This window comes from Musca domestica, unplaced genomic scaffold (assembly GCF_030504385.1).
Source record: "Musca domestica strain aabys unplaced genomic scaffold, Musca_domestica.polishedcontigs.V.1.1 186, whole genome shotgun sequence".
NCBI classification, from domain to species: domain Eukaryota; kingdom Metazoa; phylum Arthropoda; class Insecta; order Diptera; family Muscidae; genus Musca; species Musca domestica.
Window position 1 is genome coordinate 901,750 of NW_026712242.1, and position 16,044 is coordinate 917,793.

The window sequence follows — 16,044 nt, forward strand, 5'->3', positions numbered from 1 at the left end:
AATTTCATTAAATTTGGACATACATATCTTATTTGGTCCACCAAATACATGAAATCGGCCGAAAATATATATGGGAGCTATATCCAAATCTGAACCGATTTCAATATAATTTGAAAAATTCATTTTTGCTCCCGATTCCGTTACTTATTTTAAATTTCATTAAATTTGGACATACATATCTTATTTGGTCCACCAAATACATGAAATCGGCCGAAAATATATATGAGAGCTATATCCAAATCTGAACCGATTTTACTATAATTTGACAAATGTATATTCGTTTTAATTTCCCCTACAGATTCCAATTTTCATTGAAATTAGAGATACATAGCGTGTTTGGTGCATCAAATACATGAAATCGGTCGAAAATATATATGGGAGCTATATCCAAATCTGAACCGATTTCAATATAATTTGAAAAATTCATTTTTGCTCCCGATTCCGTTACTTATTTTAAATTTCATTAAATTTGGACATACATATCTTATTTGGTCCACCAAATACATGAAATCGCCCGAAAATATATATGGGAGCTATATCCAAATTTGAACCGATTTCAATATAATTTGAAAAATTCATTTTTGCTCCCGATTCCGTTACTTATTTTAAATTTCATTAAATTTGGACATACATATCTTATTTGGTCCACCAAATACATGAAATCGGTCGAAAATATATATGGGAGCTATATCCAAATCTGAACCGATTTCAATATAATTTGAAAAATTCATTTTTGCTCCCGATTCCGTTACTTATTTTAAATTTCATTAAATTTGGACATACATATCTTATTTGGTCCACCAAATACATGAAATCGGCCGAAAATATATATGAGAGCTATATCCAAATCTGAACCGATTTTACTATAATTTGACAAATGTATATTCGTTTTAATTTCCCCTACAGATTCCAATTTTCATTGAAATTAGAGATACATAGCGTGTTTGGTGCATCAAATACATGAAATCGGTCGAAAATATATATGGGAGCTATATCCAAATCTGAACCGATTTCAATATAATTTGAAAAATTCATTTTTGCTCCCGATTCCGTTACTTATTTTAAATTTCATTAAATTTGGACATACATATCTTATTTGGTCCACCAAATACATGAAATCGGCCGAAAATATATATGGGAGCTATATCCAAATTTGAACCGATTTCAATATAATTTGAAAAATTCATTTTTGCTCCCGATTCCGTTACTTATTTTAAATTTCATTAAATTTGGACATACATATCTTATTTGGTCCACCAAATACATGAAATCGGCCGAAAATATATATGGGAGCTATATCCAAATCTGAACCGATTTCAATATAATTTGGGAAATAAATTTTTTTAGATAAAATCTATCACACGTTTCAAATTGCATTGAAATTGGGGATACATAGCGTGTTTGGTGCATCAAATGCTTGAAATCGGCCGAAAATATATATGGGAGCTATATCCAAATCTGAACCGATTTCAATATAATTTGACAAATTTATTTTCGGATCAAATCCCGTCACATATTCCAAATTTCATTGGAATCGAACATTCATATTGTGTTTGAGGCATCAAATGAACGAAATCGGTTGAAAATATATATGGGAGCTATATCCAAATCTGAACCGATTACAATATAATTTAGCAAACTTATTTTTGTTCCAAATTCCGTTACACATTCCAAATTTGGAGACTGTATCTTTAACCGATCAATAGATATGTGCATATAAAATCTAAATTTTTGGGAGGTACCTCCGATTCTGATGCTATATCTCCAGTTCCAAGTGGAAATTCAAAAATGTATATAGCCTATGTTACTTTCAGGCGATGTTGCAGTATATATGGAAATTTTCAGAAAAATCTATTCAGCAGTTTTCGAGTCCATAAATTACAAACAAACAAACAAACAAACAAACAAACAAACAAACGTACAAACATTTTCCTCTTTTATAGATATAGATGAAAGTTGTGTTAGTTACTACGCTTATAACTTAAGAACCGCTGAACTGATTTTAATGATTCATACAAATTCGGAATTGTCTCTTATCCGAAAAGGATAATATCCAAAAAAAATCGCGTAAAAATGTGATATGTTAACATTTTCATTTTGACTTTTGAAATGTACAATAGTAATGTTTTATTTTGCATGATTTTTTTCCATTTTGACTTACTTTTTTCTAATGTACTTTTTTAGTGTTTTTTATATTTTATTTTTGAATTCGAATATTAATACCAATTTATTTAATTGACTTGATTTCTTGAGAACTGAAATTGATAACGGGTTACATGGAAGTGTAGTACCGAATTATGTGGTGGCGAAACGGAATAGATGATACCGGAATAATTTAATGCGGTCACACCAAAGATAAAAGAAAATTACTTTTTCAAAATCGTTAAAAAGAAACACGAAAAAAGAGATCTCATTGCAACAATTCTCAAAACGGGAAAATATCGAAAAAAAAAATTCCAACGGAATTGAATATTAAAATAAAAGTACATTCTATTGACAAACTTTGTAAGGATCTTAAAACAGTTGCTGTAAAAAATCAGCGAACAAGTTAAAGATTTTTTCAATTTGTTATTCTTTTTTTGTCAATTTGTAATATCATATTGAATTCAGTGGATTTTTTGTGAACAAAATAAAGAATAATTTTTCACTATATACAATTTTTCACCAAAAAAATGAAATAAGTGCGAAATACGATGGTAACTGACATCTACCTTTCAACTCCAGGGCCTACATCGTGCTTCAGCTGGAAGATGCGCAGACATTTAAACAAACAAAAATGACCGAAAAAGACTAATGGGGCTTATTTCAAAGCGTGGCCCTACTTCTTTCATGTGACAATAGTCCGTCCAATGAGAGCTAAAAATGCAAAAATTTTTGGGAGTACAATCAGTAAAATACCAAATATAAAGGGTGCAAAATAGTAGAGCGAATGGGACTTTTAGTAAGAAAAGGATTTCTATCCTTCCAAAAATTCTGCCTGAACATTTAAGATACCTTAAATCGCTTTAGCAGGTCATGATATCGATCATAAATAATCATCGTATGATTTAAGCCATTTTTGGAGCCTTCGCCATTTTCTTCTATTTTTGGCCCTTATTTGGCATCTTTGTTTCTAAGGGGGGCAGAGAACCTCTTCGCATAAAATTTTCGGAGTAGGGCCCATATTGGTCTTGACCACTAAAAAATTTTATTTATGCTACCCTGGGGTAAGGAACCATCGTACAGATAATTGCCACATAGAAATCTATTCATGTAAAGTCCCCACATTGGAGTATCCCCAAGTCCACTTTCACATCTAATGTGTGGTCAGAAAAGAAAAATTTGTATTCTATTGAATTTGTAACCCCCAAGAGAATATTGGTTGGGAACGTAGATTTGGGATATACATCTATATGAAATAAATTGTGAAAACATGAACAAATTACAAATATAAGAAATTAGCACGGGACCGAATATTTGTTGAATCGTCATTAAATTATACTATGATGAAAAATATGGACTCCAACTTACAATTTAAATGGCAAATAAAATTAATTCCCATCTTACGGTAATGGATGTAAAATAGCTATATTTTTGATTTGGCCTCTATTTGTCATCTTGGATTATAAGGGGTGAAGAAAGTTTTCAATGTGGGTCGATGTTTCGCATTTTACCATATTTCAAAGGATTTGGCTAAAAATGAGTATTTGGGGATGAAAATCTTACACAAAAATTTCAACATATCTACAAATTTTAGGATTTTCTCCATGTAATAGTATCCCCTCAAGTCCACCTTTTGGCGGACAAACAGACCGACATGGTTAGGGGGACTTATGAGGACTCTAATGCACAATCTGAGGTGCTAATGGGTTCAAAAAAGTAATTAACTTTGCCTATTCTTAAATCAATTAGCCCTCAATTACGAGTTGTACAAAGTACAGTAAATTCCAAATTACTGCTCATTTGACTAAAAATTAAAAACTAATCGACCAGTACGTGAACATTTATAACATTCATATCTTTGAATAATCATGCTTTGACAAATATGCATAATAGACAAAAACTATGGGCCGGCAACGCGGACCGGGCCAGCTAGTGTTTATATAAAATAATATTCTTTCTAATAATTTTTTTTTGGAACAGACCATTAGTTAGAATAACAAGTAAAAAACATTAAGTTCGGCCGGGCCGAACTTTAATTGCCCTCCACCTTAGGGGAAAGGAAACATTAGAAACCATTATGACCAAAAAATGGGTCATGTGGGTGATAATGGGTTCTAGGTCATGTGCCGGAAGAATGTATGTATAGGTCCACGTTTCGGTATAGCCTCCATATAACGGTATCTCCCGATATTCGGTGTTTTGATTATTTTTGCATATTTTTTAAGGGATTTGTCCAGAAATTGGTATTTTTAGTTCGTAATGGGTTATAGCTCATATGGCGAAACATTGTATGTATAGGCCCACGTTTCGGTATAGCCCCCATATAACGGTACCTCCCGATATTCGATGTTTTGATGATTTTTGCGGATTTCACGGATTTGTTTGAAATTGGTATTTGTAGGCCATTATGGGTCTTAGTTCGTGTGGCGAAATATTGTATGTATGGGTCAATGTTTTGGTATAGTCCCCATATAACGGTACCTCTCGATATTCTGTTGTCATAATGGGTTGTAGCTTGTGTAGCGAAACATTGTATGTGTAGGTCCACGTTTTGGTGTAGCCCCCAAACAGGGGTACCCATATTCGGTGTTTTGATGATTTTTGCACATTTTTTAGCGGATTTGTCCAGAAATTGGTATTTGTAGTTCGTATTAGGTTGTAGCTCCTGTTGCGAAATATTGTATGTGTAGGTCTACCTTTTGGTATAGCCCCTATATAACGGTGCCTGTCGATATTCGATATTTTGATAAAAATTGGTATTTTTAGTTCATAATAGCTCTAGCCCAGTGGCAGAACATTGAATATTTAGTTCCACGTTTTCCTATAGCGCACATATAACGATACCCACCGATATTCTGTATTTTGATAATCCTAGTCACATTTACCCACATAATTGTTCTAAATTTAGTATTACAGAGGATTTGATAGATGACAGTCCTTGAAGTATAAATTTGTCTATAGAGGTTCCCGTTTTGGTATGGCCCCATATAACGGCCTCAATCGCTTTATGATATTTTGATAAGTTTAACTGCATTATGCAAAAGGTCTTACTGGTATATGAAGTTTAAAGTGAAACACGCTTCACTTCAGATACTTTTACATAAAAATTTTTCCTTTATCTAAGGTGGAGAGTATTTAATTTTCGGCCCGACCGAACTTAATGTTTTTTACTTGTTTTCAATTATAACAGTGTTTTTGTTTTTTCTATTATTAGGCAAAAAATATGTTCACAGAGAAGTGTTGTATCAAAAAAGTGTATACCTACTATACACCAAGAAAAGAAATTGAATCACCAAACGTCATATCGAATTTGACACTGGTATTACTATAGAGTTAAATGCCATGGGCCCGCCCGAACTTAATGTTCTTTTTATGCCCTACACCACAAGGTGGTCAGGGTATTATGTCTTTGTGCATTTGTTTGTAACAGGCAAAAGGAATCGAGATAGACTCATAGTTCCTTTTGATGATCTGCATAGAATCACATTCTGAGTCGATTTATGCATGTCCGTCCGTCCGTCTATCCATTTATTTTTGTAAACAAAGTACAGTTCGCATTTATTGCCCTATCCAGATGGAATTTTACACAAATCATTTGTTTGGCCCAAGGACACACCCTGTTGAAATTGGAGGTAATCGGTCAAAATTTAGATATAGCTCCCATATATATCTTCGTCCGATTTGCTTTTTATTGTGCACCAAACGTGTAATATCAGCCCGAATTGTATGAAATTTTGCACATACAACCAAATTAGACCTGAAAATAAGTATGCCAAATTTTATCGAGATCGGTTCAGATTTGGATATAGCTCCCATATAAAACTTCGACCGATTTACGTTTTATTGTGCACCAAACGTCTAATATTTGTCCAAATGGAATTGAATTTGGTACTTACGACCGAATTGAGTCTAGAAGCTAGTTCGTCAAATTTGGCGAAGATCGGTTCAGATATAGCTATAGCTCCCATATATACTGTCCATCCGATTTGTTATATTTGTTAACCACAGCCGTAATATGCACTCCGTAACAACAATATTCAGGGAATATATCAAATACAGCTCAGAAATATCTTTGCCAAATTTTATTGAAATCGGTTTCGATTAGGATATAGCTCCCATATATATCTTTATCCGATTTCAAATTAATTGTGCACCAAATGGGCAATACAAGTCCGAATTTAAAAGATACAAATGCTTCGGCATATATAGTCCTTTGAACTTTAAATTATAATTATCATTATAATTATATATAATTATGAATGCGTGTATGTTGAATTCTCCCATGAAAACGATTAATTGTTATGCGGAGCTCTACTAAATTAGTAAAGTGGTGTGGGGTATTATAAAGTCGGCCCCGCCCGACTTTAAGACTTTCTTTACTGGTTTCACTTTGTATTGTTGTATCTTTTCTCCGTTGTTCTAACTATTTCTAATACGACTTTGGCCATTACAAATAGTTTCAAAAAAAAAAAAATAAATAAAAAATAATAATAATAAAATATGCCTGTAACAGCGTTACCTAACATACGATATACTCGATCGTGGTCTATATATTGTGATTTGAAATTGAAAGGGAGTCAAAACACAATAGTGCAAAGTTAATTGTTTCGGCTTTCCTTTTCACATAAAAACGTATACGTTCCATATCTTAAGGGCTAAGTACATAAGAAGCTTGAAGTCATGGCTAGGCATATTTTGTGACATTTCACAAAGGGATTACAGAGCCGCACTAAAATCCAGCCGTCGTTTTCCATTAAAATTTGACATTAATATGCCTAGCCATGACTTCAAGCTTCTTATGTACTTAGCCCTTTAGGCTGCAAACATCTTAGGAAGCTTTTTCGGTGATGTCAGTGTAATATAATTAAGTTTTACATGACTTATCAGACCAATATTTTAGTTTCTTGTTTTAAATTATTTTCTTCTTTGACTTTTATACTTTTATACTCTAAAGGCGTGAAAATTAAAAAATATTTGTTCGAAAATAAATATAAATTTCTTACCAGCGGTACGCCCATACTTAAGGAAGAATACAAAGTATGCATTTGACAATGAAGGGACAAAAAAATAAAAAAATGTAATCGTATGATAGCCTGAGATTACCATGGTTTATTAGTTGGTAGACTTTATGATATGGACATTTTACCATAGTAGGGAAGTTAAGTATTTGTGTATGCTCCGCCGAATTTAAGGTAACGCTGTAAACGTTTTCTTTTTGCAGCTCCTGAAATTGTTGGAGAACTTTGCTTTCGCTATAACAAAAGTCAAAGTCATTTTCCGATTTGTCGATAAATTTCACAATGTGATACCGGAAAAATGAAACATAGGAAAACAGATAAAGAGAGCGAGAGGAAAATTGAATTTCCCAAATACATTTTCGGGGCTAAGCGATCTGCGGCACAAGTTTCCACACGTTAGTTCTTCTCCGAGCGTGCTAATGTTTGCAACGAAAATCGCAGCGGAATCCGTGCCGTGCCAAAGGAACGCCATATACCTGCAGCGAGAGTGAAAGGGATAAATATATTGTTCAAAAATTAAGAAGCCATTAAGAAATCGATTTGCTAACTAAAAGCATATAAAATAAGCGTATTTCCGTTAAAAAAAAATGAATATCCAATTAGAATCCTATTGCTAAACGAAAGATACGGAAAACGTATGAAATCGAAGTGTTCCATCGATTCATAGTGCAATTGTGAGTTCCCCCAGCAAATTGTGTGTCAAGAATCAACGGAAAACTTCTTCTGCTCGATGTGTTGCAATTTCAAAGAATCTGTTCTATTTTTATAACAGAGCTAATTTTTTCAACGAACGCAGTATTTTTGGTGATATTTCCAAAATAAATTTAGTTTCCCCTTCGTTTTTAGTTTCAATTTCTAAGGGAGATCGGTGCCTTTTTGACGGAATTAAGTGAAGAATTTAATAAGAAACAAAAATAAACATACCTATAAACGCACATACGAATACGGGCGCTCGCACACCTCAACACCCGGGCAATTGTCGAAAAAAAATACGAGCGGCTTTGAAACAATGCCACTGTTCGATTGCATTTCCATTCCAGGTCAGGAAATTTAGCACTGAAGGGTGAAGAAGCCGCAGCAGAGCTGCGCCAGCAAAGCAACAATAAATTGATCCAAACCGAAGCGAAAGACCCGCGACACAGCGAATTCCAAATACACTGAAAGAAAGAAGGCAGTATTACGCAACTTGTTCTGTGTAAAACGAAGTGGAAAAGTAGCCACAGACAACCGCCAACTGACGCCGCAAACCGCCAAACGACCACATCAATTCATCAGCCGTGATTTGCGTCGTCACTGTGGGACTTCAAATCACCCGGGCCATTCGTAATCTGGTGGTGGCACACAAAGAACTTCCTGCAGTTAGCAGCAAGCAAGGCACGTCGATCGACGAAATTTTGGTAGTCTTGTTGGACGCATTTGCATTCCCCATTTTGAGAAAATATTAAAAAAGAAAAACATTTTCTCGTAAGTATACACACACACACACACACGCAAATACGAGTACATACATACTATGTATGTCTACACTTGTTGTTTTTGTTTTCATCTTTGTCGAAGATCGCTTTCTGATGGTTTTTATTCAAAAACGAGAAGAATTCATTGCATGCCGACTTTTGCGTCACACATATGAATGTACAATATACGTATATACATACATACACAAATAAAATTCGATTATGGTTTTGCGCCTGTATACAAACACCTGTGTACCTACATACATACATACATACATATATGTTTACCATTAAATGGTGCGAATAACTTTACAATCATCAATCATGTGAATTTATACAAACACATGTAAATACCTAATTATTTACTTAGAGGTCTTCAAATGTAAATGTGTGTAATAAAAGGTGTGTCTGGTTACTCTAAAATTTGTAACAATTGTTACAAATTGTTACTGGAAGTCGTCTGTTAACCCGAAAGTTCTGCAAAAGAGAGCGGTTGGAGAGAGAAATTTTGACAGTTCTTTCAGTGAGAGTTTGCAAATTCTTGCTGGACAAATTTCTTCTTGCAATCACTTGCAACTCTTCTTCTTCTCATTCATCGACATTCAATCATATGTTTTCTATTGTTTGTTTAGTTTCAATTTGAGAACAACGTAAAAGAATGTGAAAAAAAGTAAATTATAATATGTAATAAGAAAATAAAAGACTATTTCCAACATTTTTATTTAAAAAACTTGTAAAATTAGTATTGCTTCCTTTGTTTTAATTCTCCTTATGGGGACAAATTGGTTTGTTTTGACAAATCATTAGTTGCAAACTTCTGCAGGAATACTCAAGGTGTGTCTGGTTACTTTTCCATCAGGAATTGTCCAGCAACTTCTTTCTGAGAGAGTAAGGTAGTTTTATTCTCTTTTGCAAGGAAAATGCGAAAAGTAAACAGACGGTATTCCTGCAGAAGTTTGCAACTAATCAGCTGGTTTGTCAAAACAAACCAATTTGTCCCCATAAGGAGAATTAAAACAAAGGAAGCAATACTAATTTTACAAGTTTTTTAAATAAAAATGTTGGAAATAGTCTTTTATTTTCTTATTACATATTAATATTTACCTTTTTCACATTCTTTTACGTTGTTCTCAAATTGAAACTAAACAAACAATAGAAAACATCTGATTGAATGTCGATGAATGAGAAGAAGAAGAGTTGCAAGTGATTGCAAGAAGAAATTTGTCCAGCAAGAATTTGCAAACTCTCACTGAAAGAACTGTCAAAATTTCTCTCTCCAACCGCTCTCTTTTGCAGAACTTTCGGGTTAACAGACGACTTCCAGTAACAATTTGTAACAATTGTTACAAATTTTAGAGTAACCAGGCACACCTTCAATTTACAGTTGCGTTGATTTATGTCAAACTCCCAGTAGAAAGAAAAATATAAACAAAATACAAATTTGACAAACAATACATAAATAAAGTAGAGATTGTAAAGAAATAGAAATTGCTATCGCATTTTTATACCCTACACCACATAACGGTAAGGTTATTATGACTTTGTGCATTTGTCTGTAACATGGAGAAAGAAGCGAGATAGACCCATATTTATTTTTGAAGATCGTCATAGAATGACTTTCTGAGTCATTTTTGTGAACAAAATGCAAATGCCATTATTATCCGATTGAGATAAAATGTTGCAAGCAATATTTGTTTGGCCCAAGGACGAACTCGGTTGAAATAACGATATAGCTCCCATATATATGCACTGGTGGCCAAAACTAAAGCAACTGAAGTCGCAAAGACAAATACCCTGTAACTTTTACAAAAATAAACAAAGTAATAAGTGGTACTTTATTCACTTTTAAAAAACTAAAAATTAAAATACAAAAATAATTTTGAATGAAGAATATTATATGGAAAACTAAAATGACCCAAGTTTTGTTTGGTCAGAACTAAAGCAACTTTTTGATTTTTTATTTTCAAATAATTAAATTTTGGCTAGTAGTCGAAAGGATATCCATTATTTTTGATAGCAGCTGCACACCTACGAGACATTGATTTATAACATGCTTAATTTGATCCTTGGGTATGCTTTCCCAGGCACCCTGAACTCTTTGGAATATGTTGTGTTTATTTGTTTCCGAAGGTTTTCTATGGTGTTTAGGCCAGGTGATTTTGCCAGCCATGACAAAACACCGATTTTTGACTAACGCAACCATCTTTGACAAGTTTTGATGCTGGATCATTGTCATGCTGAAACACCAAAATAAGCTGAATATTTTCCTCAGCGAAAGGGAACAACAATCTTTCTAAACAAACCAATCCATAACTTCCTTTATTCCATGGATAGGCCCAAGTTCATAGAAAGAAAACCAGTAAAGAAAGTCTTAAAGTCGGGCGGGGCCGACTTTATGATACCCTACACCACTTTGCTAATTTAGTAGAGCTCCACATAACAATTAAAAGTTTTTATGGGAGAATTCAATCATACACGCTATGATTATAATTATAATTTAAAGTTCAAAGGACTAAACATGCCGAAGCATTTGTATCTTTTAAATTCGGACTTGTATTGACCATTTGGTGCACAATTAATTTGAAATCGGATAAATATATATATGGGAGCTATATCCAAATCTGAACCGATCTCGATAAAATTTGGCAAAGATATTTCTGAGCTGTATTTGATATATTTCCCTGAATATAGTTGTTACGGAGTGCATATTACGGTTGTGGGTAACAAATATAACAAATCGGATGAATAATATATATGGAGGCTATAGCTATATCTGAACCGATCTTCACCAAATTTGACATACTTCTAGACTCAATTCGGTCGTATGTGCCAAATTCCATCCCATTTGGACAAATATTAGACGTTTGGTGCACAATAAAAGGTAAATCGGTCGAAGTTATATATGGGAGCTATATGCAAATCTGAACCGATCTCGATAAAATTTTGCAAATGTATTTCTGAGCTGTATTTGATATATTTCCCCAAATATTGTTGTTGCAGAGTGCATATTACGGCGGCGGTGGACAAAAATAACAAATCGGATGAACAATATATATGGGAGCTACAGCTATATCTGAACCGATCTCGATAAAATTTGGCATACTTATTTTCAGGTCTAATTTGGTTGTATGTGCAAAATTCCATACAATTCGGGCTGATATTACACGTTTGGTGCACAATAAAAGGCAAATCGGACGAAGATATATATGGGAGCTATATCTAAATTTTAACCGATTATCTCCAATTTCAATAGGGTTCGTCCTTGGACCAAACAAATGATCTGTGCAAAATTTCATCTGGATCGGGCATTAAATGCGACCTGTACTTTGTTTACAAAAATACATGGACAGACGGACGGACGGACGGACGGACAGACGGACGGACGGACATGCATAAATCGACTCAGAATGTGATTCTATGCAGATCATCAAAAGGAACTATGGGTCTATCTCGTTTCCTTTTGCCTGTTACAAACAAATGCACAAAGACATAATACCCTGACCACCCTGTGGTGTAGGGTATAAACAGCGCCACACCATTTTTGACCCTCCCTCATGCTTCACCCTACCTTTGCTACACTTGCAACATTGCGGCTTGACTCTTTCATTTTTTGGTCTTATCACCGTAATATATTTCATGTCTGAGCCTTTAATTTAAAACGTAGACTCATCCCAGAATATAATATTTTTCCATTGAGCTGCATTCCAAATAATATTATCGTTTCCGAATGTTATCATGGGTTTCCGATTTTTCCAGATATAAATGGCTTTTTTGATGGCTTACGGGCATGCAGACCAGCTGCCACTACTCGTCTACGCACTGATCTCCAGCTTATATCCAATGATAGCTCTCTCACCAATCCAGTTGAACTCTTAAATGGTTGTTTTTTTTCCTCACAATTTGTTGATCAGTCGGGCTGAAATTTTCACGGCTTTTATCCGTTATAGACTGTTACTGCTGATCCAGTTTCATAAAACCGACTTTGTATACGGGAAATCACAGAAATCACAAATAGCTATTTTTAAACTTTTTGGGCAGTACTTAAAAAACGAAAACAAACATATACTGTTGTAAAAAACTTCTCAAAAATGATTTATGACAGGCGAAATTGCAATTGTAAATTGAAGATAGCAACAAGGAATAGATATAAAAGTTAAAATAATTGAAATTGAAGCGATCATACGAATATACAACAGAGTTGATTTTGTTTTGTCCAAGCCAAATTCGGGTTATTTGACTTTACCATACATTATTTTTTATATAAAAATGAATTTTGGTTTGTTGTTTAAAGTTTTTATAAAATTAAATAACGTGCCTAACTTAAAACTAGAAAAACTCTCTGATTCTCTTAATTTTTAAACAAGTTACAGAGCAATCATTCTTCTTGTAATTTCAGTTGCTTTAGTTTTGGCCACCAGTGTATATACAGATTTCGAGTTAATTGTGCACCAAATGGCCAATATCTGTCCAAATAACCTGAATTTTGGCACACCCAACTAAATTCATCCTAAAAATAAGTAATTCAAATTTGGTGAAAACCGATTCAGATATAGCTATGGCTCCCATATGTAGGTTTCATCCGATTTGGGGGTTAAAGCCCCTCACATGCATAATATGTGCTCCACAACAATGATCTTGGTAGCAGATAATTTATGGAGCTCAAAAATACCTCTATCAAATTTTATCAAAATCGGATCAGATTAGGATATTGCTCCCATATATATCCTTATCCGATTTCAGGTTTATTGCACACCATATGGCTAATATCAGCGCAAATGGATTGAATTTTGGCACACCCGACCGAATTCAGTCTACAAGCAAATCAAATTTGGTGAAAACCGGTTCAGTTATAGCCATAGCTCCCATATATATGTTTTATACGATTTGGTGTTAATATCTCTCACATGCTCCATATATATCTTTATCCGATTACAGATTTTTTGTGCCCCAAATGGCCACCATCAGCACAAATTGAATGAATTTTGGCACTTCCGACGGAATTCATCCTGAAAGCAAGTGCTTCAAATAAAGAAAGTGATATTACTTACTACCATGGTACAATGAAGAGAAGGTAGGTCAACTTTGAAAAAATTGCAAGTATAGAGGTCTACCTGTTTGGCTTGTAATGTCAGAATTACTATCAAAACAATAAAAAAGCAAACAACTTGTTGCATTGATTTTGAATAAATAATTTAAAACCGCGAAAACTGAATGAATGGTCAAAATTTCTTTTCAATATCATGTTCTATATATCTCTTATGGTTTATTTCGCGACAAAAACTGTAGATTTTGTCGATGTATTCGTTGCAATAAGCATTTTGAAAACACCCGAATTTGAATATTTTCTGAACAATTTTTTATTATTGAAAAGAAGACACACACATAAGCAAATTAAGTTGACATATTAAGCCAGAAAAAATAAAAAAATTTAAATCATATGGTAGTTCTGCCCTACCTTGAATTCATTGTACCATGCTTACTACCCTTATAACTTGAGAACAGCTGGACAAATTTTGACAATTTGTTGCAATTCGAAATGAAACAATAATCAAATTAAGCAACTTTTTCATCTTCTCTATATCTATTAAAGAGGAGAATGTTTGTACGTTTGATTGTTTGTTTGTAATTTATAGACACAAAAATCGCTAAACAGATTTTCCTTAAAATTTCCAGACATAGTATAGCATCGCCTGAGAGTAACATAAGCTATATAAATTTTTGAAACACCACTGGGAACTGGAGATATAGCATCAGCATAGATATTTTATGCAAATATCTTTTGACCGGTTATAGTCTTCAAATTTGAATTCTATGACGGAATTTGGAACAAAAATAAATTCTCAAAAATCTTCAAATATCTCCCACATGTATTTTCGTCCGATTTTATGTTTTTGATGCACCAAATACGCTATGTATCTTCAGTTTCAATTAAATCTAGAATGTGTAACGAAATTTCATAAAAAAATCGCAAAATAATACTGAGATCGGCTCAGATTTATATATAGTTCCTATATAAATTTTTCTGCACCAAACACGCTATGTAAGTCAAAAATTCTAACAGTAACAAGTTAAAAAGCAGTAAGTTCGGCCGGGCCGAACTTTTAATACGCTCCACCATTTGCAACGAATATGGAAATTTTCAAAAAATAAAATCCTTAAAAAATTCTGTTAAAATTTTAAAAATACCGAATACAGCCGTTATATTGGGGTCTATACGACGTGGACATACATATGCATTGTTTGTCATAAGCCATTACCATATTCAATTCCGCTGAATAACGTCGCTAAAATCATCAAAATACCGAATATAGGGAGGTACCGTTATATTGGGGCTATACGAAGACGAAGACATAGACTTGCACAGACAATTTTCTATCTTAGGGTGAGGTATCCATTTGGAACTTCAAATGCCAAATTTGAAACAATTCCGGTGAATAACGTCGCTAAAATCATCAAAATACCGAATATAGGGGGGTTACCGTTATATGGGAGCTATATGAAAACGTGGACCTACATGGCCCATTTACGAACTTAACCTGCCTACTGGAAAAATAAACATGTGTACAAAATTTTAGCCATCTATCTCAATTCATTCGAAAGATAGCGTGATTACAACAGACAGACAGACAGACGGACAGACAGACAGACAGACGGACGGACATCGCTAAATCGACTTAGAATTTTACGCTGATCAAGAATATATATATACTTTGTTGGGTCTGACATGAGTATTTCGAGGAGTTACAAACGGAATGACAAAGTTAATATACCCTCCATAGTATGGTGGAGGGTATAAAAAAGTACACAACATTTTAATTGAGACTATGACTGTTACGAGGAAGTATATAGGTTCATATGTATTGCTACCTCGAATCTCACTAATAGCAAACAAATGCGGTTGAACTTTAAAAGATGTAGTTTCCTGTACATTTGGCATTTCCTATGGCAATTAATAAATCCCAGGGACAACCTCTTCGTGTGCACGGTCTAAATTTAGCACGTTTTTATTTTACATTTTTTACATTACAATAAATACATTTTTCAATTCATGATTTTTTTTAGAACCACAAAATATTTGTATATACAATTTTAAATGCATATTAAACAGAAGGAGTAGCATACTTTATTGAGCTCCCAACAATTTTTATACCCACGGTCCACGTCTTCATATAGACTCCAAAAATAACGGTACCTCCCGATATTAGGTATTTTAATGATTTTAGCGACATTATTAACCTAATTTTTCCACGTTTTCGTATAGCCCCATATAACGGTATGCAGTTCTTCGTCTTCGTATGGCCCCCATATAACGCTATCTCCCTTTATTCGGTATTTTGATGGTTATTATCTACATTATTCGTTGGAATTGTTTCAAATATCGTATATGAAGACCTTAATGAGTACTACAGCCTATGACAAAAAATTACTTA

General features: G+C 33.8%; 1 protein-coding gene across 1 annotated transcript in view; it reads left to right on the forward strand.

Moving 5' to 3' along the window:
• The first annotated feature begins 7,550 nt into the window (after nucleotides 1–7,550).
• LOC101887402 (rootletin) overlaps nucleotides 7,551–16,044 on the forward strand; it is an 89,663-nt gene continuing 81,169 nt past the window's right edge. Inside the window, 1 exon segment of the mRNA XM_059121072.1 lies at nucleotides 7,551–8,624. The gene's annotated coding sequence lies outside the window, so the exon portion shown is untranslated.